We start from the raw sequence: 12,350 nt of genomic DNA on the forward strand, positions 1-12,350 counted from the left end.
CCCCGTGCTGGTTCTCCGACTGGGAACATTGTCCTCTGGTCTTGCCATTTCTCCTCTTTCCTTTTCTATCATGGGACAGACCATAAGTAAGCATAAATTGTTGAAGGGCTTAAAACTTCTCTCAAGACACAAGGAACATGGGTTAAGAAAAAAAGATTTAGCAAAGAGTAAAAAGGAGCTAATTGCCATAGTGAAAGATATTTTAAAAGCACAAGGAATTGAGATTGCTTCAAGTTCTTTAAGCAATTTTTTAAAAAATTTTATCAGGAGGATATGTTCTTTTTCTATGTGTGTATATATGTGTTTATGTGTGCTCATTGTGCTTGCTTGTTGGGTTGTACTTGTGACTGTTTGTGACTAAAGAGATGAGAGGGACGCAGGTTATACCTCTTTCTCTTCTAGAGAACCATTTCAAGGAAATTCAAGACCTAAACATAGAAATTAAAAAGGATAAGTTAAATGTCTTTTGCAGGAGTGAATTTGCCAGATATTTGTTCTGGGCCAACTTCACCTTACATAGAGGATTATTAAAAACAACAGAACTCCCTCTAAAGAGGTAACTTATAATTTGTCAGATATTTTAAAAAAGATTGTAATTCCTGTTACTTAAAAGGAGGAGGCAACTGATATGACTTCTAAGCTAGCCTGCCTCAAGATAACAACACAATTTGCCTTAGTTACTTCTAATAAAATCATTTCCAAGTGTGTTATTGGTATTAATGACATAAAATTGTATTAAGACTACTTTCTTGTTAGTAATAGGATTAATCAATTAGGTGTAATTTTTTAATAGCCTTATAAGAAAGATAATTAATCACTTCTCAGCCTTTTGGCTAATATCAAGTGTAGTATCTGTTCTTATCAGTTTAATATCTGATACGTCCTCTACCTGAGGATAATATGTTAAATGAATTTTTGGAGATTGGAGTTGGAATAGGAGCTTGCTCTGTCCATTCCACACACTGACCTGGTATTGCAGTACCTCTAGGAATGGTGCAATCCCTCGGGGGAATAAAAAAAAAAAGAAAGATAATTAATGATGGGGTGAGATGAATTGATTGAAAGAACTGGGAAGGAATTTTTCAATGATTACTTGTTAAAAATGCCTTTTGAGTGGTACTTAGATCAAAATGTTAAAGTATATAAATAAAGGTGTGCGAATGTAAAAAAAGGAAATTTTCAGGCTAAACCTAAACACCATGCCTAAAGTTAAAGGTTTTTAAACTGTTTACAAACTTTAAGAAACAAAAAAAACTAATTTTCAGACTAAAATATGTTGGGATAGCTTGCTTAAGTTTTATCAAATTTAAGTCATGGGTAAAACATAAAATGGTTTAAGTTTATAAAAATTTCTGTGGTACATAAAATAAATAGCTATCAAGTTTAAGCCAAAATCATTGGTTGTCAAATAATGTTTTTTCTTTCAAAAAAATTTATCAAGGGTTATATTAATATTTAGCTAGATGTTTTGGCTCAGAAAAGACAAGACCCTATTGTATGTAAAGTAACTGTCTCATTTTTGGCAACTTAAGTCTAGTACTTATAACAAAATTAACCCTTAAGACATATTCCCTACTTTAGGGTACAGTCTCATGCTCAAACAATGGTCCTCATCTGGAAAAAAATATATATAATTCAAGTTCCATGGTTCTGTTTCCAATGTTTTCTGGGTAATTTGTACCCACACAGGTATCTGAACTAATCAAAGATGTTTTAACACAGGTGCTAAGACCTTATACTGTCTTCCTTGCTCTTTTCTGATAATTTCTAGGTTAAATTAGTTAAGTTTATAAATCAATTGGTACTGTTTTCAAGACTGATAACAGGTTCTGCCTATATTTATAAGTGTTAGATATATAAAATGCCTCAGAGATATGGCTTATGCTACCACAGTACAACAAAAATTTTAAAGATAGGACAAAATGATTTTAGAAGCCCTTGTGCCATTCTTTAACCAAGTCTATTTCAGTAATCAAATGTGCTCTATATGTACATACATCCAGGCTGGAGTAACTTCCTTTCTGAGTGTGTTAATCGCCTATGTAGAAGCCAAAGCCAATTGAAATCATTAGAGTAAAAACTGTCAATATTTTGGCCTGTGCTCCCATGTGATGAGGCCACTGGAGATGATGGGACACTTCTACACTGGCCCCCTGGTAAGTCACCTGTCTTCCTGAGCAGGGAGGATATGGAGACCCAAGCAAAATTGATGTACTGTCTAAAACAGGAGAGTCACAATTGAGGAACAATCAGCCCTCCTGACTTCCCAAAGAAGGGAAAATTACTTGATCAGCATGGCCCTGACTCATCCTAACAGGCAAGGCACCAGTAAACTATGGGGCTACTCCTGTGTCCCTAAAGTCTCTTTGGAGAGCCATTAATGACCTCTAAAATTAATCCTTAATTAACCTTTGGCTATCTGCATGGTCTTAAACACTCAGAGAGAAATGTATAACCAAAGATAAAAAAAAAAAAACCTTAAATATATAAATGCCACCTAATTTCTGAAATTAGCTGCAGCCACGATGTTAGTACAGGAACAACTTGCTGCAGGCCATATTGAACCTACCACCTCTCCTTGGAATACTCCTTTCTTTGTTATATAGAAAAAGTCTGGAAAATGGAGATTGCTCTAGGACCTTAGAGAAATTAATAAGGCCATGGTACCTATAGGAGCCCTGCAACCAGGCCTCCCCACTCCAGTGGCAATTCCTGCAGGATATTGCAAAATCATTATTGACCTAAAGGATTGCTTTTTTACAATTCCCTTGCACCCTGAGGATCATCATCATTTTGCATTTAGTTTACCTGTGGTAAAATTTAGAGGCCCTATGCAGAGATTCCAATGGAAAGTATTGCCCCAAGGGATGGCTAACAGCCCTACGCTGTGTCAAAAATTTGTGGCCCAAGTTATAGATCCATTTAGACATAGATGACCTTCCTTGTATATCATTAATTATGTGGATGGCATTCTCTTGGCCGGTCCTGACTCCACTGAACTTACTTGATCTCAAGAGCTTTCTAGGGCCCTTACCAGAGCTGGTCTTCAGATAGCGCCTGATAAAATTCAATTAAAACCTCCTTACTTATTCTTAGGCTTTTTCATAACAAAATTCTTTCACAAAAGATTAAACTTAGAACTAATCATCTAAAAACTTTAAATGATTTTCAAAAACTCATAGGAGATATCAATTGGCTCAGACCTTATCTTAAGCTAACTACTGGAGAGCTTAAACCCTTGTTTGACATCTTAAAAGGAGACCCAGACCTTGCCTCAGCTGCTCATTAACAGCCCCTGCCCTAGAAGCCCTGAAGATAGTGGAGGCTGCAATTCTGAGCCAAAGGGTTACTTTTATCTCTTATGAAAAGCCTCTTCTCCTGGTCATTTGTGCCACTGACTTTACAACCACTGGGGTGTTCTGGCAGGAGGGGCCCCTCTTCTGGGTCCATTTACCCACTTCACCACCCAGAGTCCTTACCCCTTACACCTCATGGGTGGCAGAGTTAATAAAGATTGGATGTGATCAAAGCAAAAAAATATTTGGTAAGGACTCTGATGCAATCATTCTACCCTACTCCATTTCCCAAATACAATGGTTAATACAAAATGATGACGAATGGGCAATATCTTGCACCTCTTTTCAGGGATCCCTTGATAACCACTACCCTGCTAACAAGCTTCTCCACTTTCTAAGAAGCCATTTGATTTTCCTACATTAACCTCCCCCTAACCCTTTTCCCATGTCCCCCTAGTTTTCACGGATGGCTCCTCTAATGGAGTGGCAGCCTTCACTGTAGATAATCAAACCACTTCCCTACAATACCCATTCCACTCTGCTCAACTGGTAGAGCTTTTGCTTTTTTACAGGTTTTTCAACAACTTCCAAATACTACCTTTAATCTGTATACTGATAGTGCTTATATTGCTCTATCCATGCCCTTTTTACAAACTGTGCCATACATAAAACCCCCTACAAACGCTACCCCTCTGTTTTTCTCCATTCAGCAGTGCATACATTCTAGACAACATCCCTTTTATATAGGCCATATCCGTGCTCATTCTGGACTCCCTGGGCCTCTAGCCACAGGCAATGCCATGACTCATAAAGCCACCCAGCTTGCCTTCCTTGTGAGCTCGATCCTGTGGCCCAGGCCAAAGCAGCTTACTCTGTACATAACCTTAACTCTCAAACCTTGTGTCTTCTTTTTAAAATAACTAGGGAACAAGCTCCCCAGATAGTCAAACAATGCACAAACTGTCACCCTCCTATCTGTTCCCCACTTAGGCATGAATCCTAGAGGTTTAATTCCCAATGAGATCTGGCAAATGGATGTAACACATGTTCCCTCATTTGGTAATCTTAAGTACCTCCATGTTACTGTGGATATCTTAAGTGGATTCATTTTTGTCAGCCTCCAGCCTGGAGAAGCTTCAAAAAATGTCATTGCTCATGTACTCAATTGCCTTGGTGTCATGGGAAAACCCCAAATTATTAAAACTGATAATGGTCCTGGATATACTGGAAAAAAATTCCAAAATTTCTGTCATCAGCTACAAATTAGACATATTACAGGCATACCATACAATCCCCAGGGTCAAGGAATTGTTGAACGAGCCCATCAAACTATTAAACATACCCTGCAAAAGTTAAAAAAGGGGGATTTATATCCCATATAAGGCTCTCCAAAAAACATTCTTCATCATGCACTGTTTGTTCTAAACTTTTTAACCCTTGACACTCAAGGAAAGTCAGCAGCTGATTGCTTTTGGCACACAAACATAAAAAATACTTTGGCCAAAGCTATGTGGAAAGATTCTTTGACTCTAACATGGAATGTCCCAGACATAGTTCTCATTTGGGGCCGCTGGTCATTTTGTGTGTTCGATACTCAAAATGATGCCGCAAGATGGCTACCAGAACGTTTAGTCAAACAAGTCAGTGAACCTATAAGTTCTCAGTAATATAAGCCTAAGAACACCCTGTTCCTGAGGCAACTCCCTCTTTTCTCTTCCAGGTTTCCAATACCCAAGATTCAAGATGAAAACAGCTGACCCCTGACATCTGCTGTTCCTCTGCTCCTTGTTGCCCATCGTCCCCCTAACTACTGCTACCATCTTTCAATGGGAATTTCAAGTAAAAGAAGGTCCCATCAACCAGGACTCCACCACCCTTATTGGTTCAGGGCACTGCCCTCTTTAAGGGTGCCAGACTGCCCTCACCTTTAAAATCATTCCCAAAACAATTACTACTACATATAGCCCTTTTGCCTGCTTTTCTTATGACAATAAGGGCATTTGTTTAGATTATGAATCCACCTATGGAAGTTGTAGATATTGGAGCTGCAGAATTCATGATGTCTTTGCTAAAAATAGTATTCTCCGCCTCCAAGGAAATGACTTCATCCTTGTTGTCTCTGACCGTTGGCATGAGCACTGGGAAAAGGGAGTCACAGGCAAACTTTATAATGATGGCTGGTCCTCCTACCCCATGGGAAATATATACATATCCAGACAATTAGTCCCTGCAGACCCCAAGGATCAAGCAAATCATATAATTTTAGAAAATGAACAAAACCTCCACTCTGCCCTCCAAAATAATAACAAGGTAAAATGGGACTCTTGGCCAATATATCTCCAATATGCTGTCAATCTACTTAATGCCTCCCAGGTAAATGCCTCTTCTTGCTTGCTTTGTGCCTCCCTTTCATGTCCAATCCTTGCTGCAACTCCCCTAAATGCCTTTTCTACCCTCAACCTTTCCTTTAACCAATCTCACTATAAGGCCGCTCCTCCTGTCTCCCCAGTCCCACTACACTCTCATTATCTAAATAACATTTTCACGTTGCACTGCTTCCTTATTAACAAATCACTACCTACTGACTTAACTTGCACACAAAATACCTCTGTAACTACAGAACTTATATTCCCCCCCCCCCCACTGATTTATTTCTGGTGCAATGAAACCCTGCTTACTCACATTAATAGCACCACCCTGGGAGCTTGTATTCTGGTAGCTGTGGTCTTACCATGTATAGCCCTGACAAATTTGCATGGCTATTCCACATCACTCTTAAGAGAGAAACCTTCCTTCCATTAGTGGTAGATGCAAGCCTGGCCACATCAGTTGTTTCTGCAGGGGTGGCAGGTGGAGCACTGGGGCACTCCTTGTATTCTGCCAGTGAGTTTTCAGAAAAGCTACAACAGATGATTGACTCCACCACTAATAGTCTTGAGTCCCTCCAGAGGCAGATAACCTCCCTGGCCAAGGTGATCCTACAAAATCTACTTGCTCTCGACCTCCTTACAGCAGAAAAAGGAGGAACATGTATGGCTCTCCAAGAGGAGTGCTGTTTCTATGTCAATGAATCTGGAATCATTGAGGAAAACATAAAAATCTATAAAAACTCAGTAGAGAGCTACATTCCTGATATAATCCCTCCTCCTCTCAATTTTGGGCCAATTTCCCCCTCCTCTCCTGGTTGCCATCAGTACTAGGACCTCTACTTATCTTAATCCTCTTACTCACAATCGGACCTGTTATTATAAATAAAATTATATCTTTTGTATGTCAACAGATTGAAGCCAGTAAGATGCAGCCTTTACAGGTCCATTATTACAGACTGGAGGTGGCAGATCAAGATGTTGCTACTGAAGACCTACCACCTGCCATTGTCACTTTCCCTTGATCTTACATTCTGTACTCATTTACTATACCACTTTCCTCTACACCTCTGCTATTGCTGCGATCTACCTGTCATGGCCAAATAGCTACCCCTCCTACGGGAGCTGCATGAGGATCCAGACCTATGCGTGTTGGCTCACAATGAAGTGAGTGTGATATGGGCACCAACATGGGTGCAAGACAAAGCACTGCAGGGGAAGGTCCTTATTTGACCGCTTCTGGATTCCCTGAGAGGTATACCTGGCTTGCATGGAGGTTGGTACCATAACCATTAACACTAAGGCTGTGTCTCGCTCTCTGGCCACATAGGCCCTGCCTCCCCTCCCCAAAAGGTATCAAGGGCCAAAGATTGTGGGAAAAAGACATCCTATGGGAGGAGTTGGGTCCTTATTCCCCCAGTTGGTTAATGCCCACCGCTGCAAAGGGGGCCTCCCCCTCTTTTTGTATAAAAGAAGGGAGGAGATGTTGGGAGCTATGAATCAAACCTCATCCATGTTAACAGAAACCACCATATAGCAAGTTAAGTTTTGACTTCCTTACCTAATATTCAACTACCAAGGGATCATACACTTGGCTGAATACTCCCCCATGCTGCTAGTAGCTGGTGAAGAAACAAAGGCATTGCAGCCCACCGCTGAATAGCAGGCCCGCCCTCTTTTGTATAAAAGAAGGGAGGAGATGTCGGGAGCCATAGAGCAAAAGCCTCTCCATTTTGCCTGGGCCTGCTCATAAGCTGACTCATTACTCAGAAAGCTGGTCCATCTAGCTTTCTGTTAGGTACTTCTGGAACATTGGTCAGTAGACTATTTACACAATCTTATCTTTTGCAACAGACCAGTTTATGGTCAGGATGTGAAGCCTGGTGCAGGATGTTAAGCCATTGAGGCAAGACTAGATGAACACCTGATTACATATGCTATAGGTCTCCTGACAATTCCAAAGCCCTAAATCACATCAGTCAGCTTATTTCCCCCCATTTTCTTCCCCTATATAACTACTGTGTAAAAAATAAAGACTCTGAGGCCTTGAGAAACATCTAGCATGGTCTCCTTCTTGTGTTGTTTGCCTTTTCCCATTCAGGTTAACTTCCCTTCAGGTCCTTGTTCAACTCCCCACTGGCCGGGGCAAATGACCATAAGCATCAGACCATTAATTTAGTTACTTATTGTTGTAATCAGGTTCACATTGCTGGCAGAAATCACCCAACCAAGAGCAGCTTGTGGGAGAAAGGAGGTTTATTTTGGCTTACAGCCTCGAGGGGGAAGCTCCATGATGGCAGGGAAAAATGACAACATGATAGAGGATGGACATCACCCCCTGGCCAACATAAGGTGGACCATATCAACAAGAAAGTGTGCTAAACGCTAGTTTGGGGAAACTGGCTATAATACCTATAAGACTGTCCCCAGCAATATACTCCCTCCAGGAGGCATTAATTTCCAAATTTCCATTAGCTGAAAACCTAACATTCTGAACACCTAAGTTTATGGGGACACCTGAATTAAGCCACCACATTTTGCCCCTGGACCCCATAAACTGATATTGATACATGGTATAAAATACAATGCATTCAGTCCAACTTTAAAAGTACCCATAGTTTTGATCAATTCCAATGATGTTCATGCATCTCCATAGTCCAAGGTCTTTTAGCTGAGCCATAATAACAAAAAATAACCTCAAAAAAACCATAATGGCACAGAATAAGCATTCACACTGCAAAAGATGGCTTTGAGCATAGCAAAGAAATATTCAACCAATATAAGATATAAAGCTATTAGGGAAAACATCAAACTCTGTAGCTTCAAGTTCAACAACTCTAGTCAGTGACAAATCTCCAAGTCTGATAATTCTAACCAGCAACAATTCTCTGGAGTTCCAATTCCGCCTCTGTAGCTAGGCTGCTCACAGTCTTGGAAAACTTTATTGGGGCTGGCAGCTTTCCGTAGCAGCCATCTCATGGTCCCGGCATCTCTACTGGGTCTCCACTGCAACCCATAGTTCATCCTCATTGCTCCATTGGGTCTCCATGCAGGCAACCAGAAAACTTGCTTCATTCTGCCCATGGCTGTTTCCAAAACACAATACCATTTTGCAAACTTAGTGACCCTCTGTTTACTGCATTTCTTATACTCCACAATACCAGGTAAGGTGCCAATTTGTTAATCGGGAGAAATAAAGCAGTCTTTGAAGAAAAGGACACTTCTTGAGCACTCAGGCCTCTTCACAAGAGTCTACATTATTCTTTTCACCCCAGTGCAATTCAACTGGCCCAATCTCAAAGGTTGTATTCTTTCAATTGCAGGTGCACAGGCAGCAATTCACCCAAAGATTTTTTTTTTTTCTATGCCACATCCCTCTGCTCACACCAGTTCATTTCTTTGCAAAGCAACCCTGCACAACTTCTCAGGACATGGGCATAACAGCAAGCTTCCCACACAAACTGCTATCCCAGTCCAGGCAAAGCTCTTTCTCACCCTTGTAAGCCAAGCCACACAGTCCATAGTTCTTACTGCATTCAGGTCTTTCAACTCTGACTAGAATAGCTGTACTTACAGCACTGCAGGGCACCTCTTAGGCCAAGGTTTCAAATCCTTCCACATTCCTTTTGAAAATCAGTTCCAAAAGGCCAAAGCCACACATTCAGGTGTCTAGCAGCAATCCTACTCCTCAATACCACTTTACTGTTGCAGTTAGGTTCGCATTGCTGGTAGAAATCACCCAACCAAGAGCAGACTGTGGCAAAAGTAGGTTTATTTTGGCTTACAGCCTCAAGGGGGAAGCTCCATGATGGCAGGGAAAAGTGAGGACATGAACAGAGGGTGGACCACAGCAACAGGAGAGTGTGACAAACACTGGCTTGGGGAAACTGGCTATAACACCCATAAGCCTGTTCCCAGCAATTTACTCCTTCCAGGAAGCATTAATTCCCAAATCTCCATCAGCTGACTGAGAACCTAGCATTCTGAACACCTAAGTTGATGGGGGACACCTGAATGAAACCACCACACTCATAAAAACAGATCACATGACATGTATGAATATACAACTACTAGCCAGCATTAGACATATGACAAGGGACAGAGTACATGATTAAAAAGAGATGTCCTTTTCCTTCTTTCTTTCTTTTTTTTTTTTTTTCAAGGTAGGATCTTGCTCTAGCTCAGTCTGATCTGGAGTTCACTCTGTATTCTCAAGGTGGCCTCAAACTCTCAGCAATTCTCCTACCTCTGCCTCACAAGTGTTGGAATTAAAGGCATGTGCCACCACTCCCAGCTCAAGAGAAATGTCCTTTTTCTTAAGATTTTAGTTATACTTTAAATTGATGAGGACTTAAGTTAATTTTTTTGTTTTGGTTTTTGAGATAAGGTCTTGCTCTAGACCAGGCTGACCAGTGTAGTCTCAGGGTGACCTCAAACTCAAGACTCCTACCTCTGTCTCCCAAGTGCTGGGATCAAAGGTAATTTTAAAATTTATATAACTACTCACTTGTGAGCCAATGTCTCCATATCACCAATAAAAACAATATTTTATAGCCAAATTGTTATCCTGATTACTTTCTTTAAAGCATTCAGTAATCTTAAATACAGGTTAACAGCTGCTTGCACTTTGAATTTAAAACTGGTGCTGTTTTCTTTTTTCCTTGAGAAGACTCTAACATATGGGAATTGCCTGTATGCCTTCAGGGAAGGCATGGAATTGATGGCAGGTCCTACTTATCTGGTGTCACAAAGAAAAATTTGTGTGGCCAAGGTTTATGAATGAAGGCCCACACAGTGGATAAGAGTCTTTATCTTACCACATGGTACCAAATATTAGGAAAAAGGGCTAAAATTAAGACATGAGTGCAAGTGAAAGCTTGAGGGGAGATCCATAAAAGCTGAGGGAGAAGGGTCAGGGATGTTGTGATATTTGTGCAGGTAATTTGCCATAGTGGAGGAGGAGGAGGGTGAGAAAGCAGAAGAGAAGAGGTGGTAGGAATAGTCAGAGCTAACAGGGAGGAGGCTCACCAGCTGAGTATGTATAGAGGGTCAGGGGAGCTTGGCAGTGGCAATGGTGGAGTTTGATGCTAAATGAATTTGGTAGGTGTTAGGTCAGGACAAAATGGAGTCACTGAGGACAGCAGGAAGGTGACAGAGACATAAGGAAGTGGATCATTCACATTCCTCATGGAAGCACCCAGCCATTATCCCTTGCTTGCTAACAATAGCCCACGTCTAGGTTTCCTGCCTCCTTATCTCCCACCTGGTCACTGTTCTGGTCTCACACCCTAGCTATTTCCCTTCCTCACCTGCCCCCAACTGAAGAACTTTATATAGCCCACTATCTGTAACCTCAAAGTTGGCTGTGCTCTGCACTTGAGAGTCAGTCCCGGCAGCTCGTGTTTTCCCAAATAAAAACTTCTGTCTTGCCTCAGAGTGGTCTTTGTGGTCTTGGTCACTCCTGAACCTTACAGCTGGTGCCATGACATGGATAGGAAGTCTTCTGGTTGACCTCTTGGGAGTCCAAATCTCCTTTCTCCTGACAAGACCACCAAGCTACCATTTGACCCTCTTAAGGCTTTGGACTATCTCTGCCTGATACAGGTTCTCATACCCACCATGATTTGGTCTCACTTTTCCCTTCTCCATCTCCTCCTTCCATCTCAGTAAGTATCCCTCTTAGGTTGGCCTGCTCTTGGGTTTCATCCCTGCCTGTTAAAGCCATGCTGGCATGTCAGGCTACACCCCTCAGCCTTTAGGCCCCAACCCCAGGTCTCAGAAACATGCACTCTCGACACCTCAGGTCTTGCTGTCTGGTCTACCGTACCCTAAGAGTGACTTTTGGTTGGGTTATCATCTCAGGACACTCCCTTCCCTCCTTCTCCTTCTCCCTCCTGAACTCTCATCTTCCACTGTCAGCCACTTTGATATTCCACCATCAGCTGCTTTCATCATCAGGAGCACGGTCACCCTCCTTGCCCACTAACAGGCTAAAAAGCCAACAGTTGTAACCTGTATGGCCTCTGACCACATGGGAGGTGCAGGGCCCTTTCACCCTAACAGGCCAGGGGGTCATAGGTGTTCTGTGTAAACATAGCTTAAGCTCTGGTTTATTTTTCTCTCACCCTTGTTTTGTTCTTTCTCTGTCTCCTTAATAACATAAAGCCTCTACTACTCTAGGATGACATCTTTTCTTTCACTGCAACTTTGGTTTTCCAACTCCATAAGCTGGACAATGGGTCCAAATGGCCCGAGAATGATATTTTTGATTTCCAAGTTCTCACTGATTAAAAAACAAAACAAAACAAACAAACAAAGAAACTTCTTCCAATGTATAGGCAAATGGTTTGAAATACCCTATTTTTCACTCTGCATGCATGGCCTTCCCTCTACTCTACCTCCTTTTCTCACCAGGTCCTTATAGCCATCTTGTTCCAACAGCTCCTCCAGCATCTCCAGCTCTCCCAGCCTCTCCTGACACCCTGCCTGGTAACAATGTTTGATTTTAGTTTCTGGAGTTGTAAATAAAATTTAAAATGGGAATGCATAACTTGTGAATAAATGAATGAATGAATGAATGTGTGAAGGGGAAATGGTTGTCTAGAGTCTATATGAAAAGTGCACTTAAAATGAATGTGTGTGTATGAGTATCTATGTGGCTCACAGCCCTAAGGCTGCAGAATGATTT

At 41.5% G+C, this 12,350-nt stretch overlaps 1 non-coding gene across 1 annotated transcript; it reads left to right on the forward strand.

The window, feature by feature from the left end:
• The first annotated feature begins 813 nt into the window (after positions 1-813).
• LOC123456180 lies at positions 814-1,004 on the forward strand. The gene has a single exon (XR_006634392.1). It is a non-coding gene; the product is annotated as a U2 spliceosomal RNA (small nuclear RNA).
• The last annotated feature ends 11,346 nt before the right edge of the window (positions 1,005-12,350 follow it).

Source organism: Jaculus jaculus, chromosome 19 (assembly GCF_020740685.1).
Source record: "Jaculus jaculus isolate mJacJac1 chromosome 19, mJacJac1.mat.Y.cur, whole genome shotgun sequence".
Taxonomy (NCBI): Eukaryota; Metazoa; Chordata; class Mammalia; order Rodentia; family Dipodidae; genus Jaculus; species Jaculus jaculus.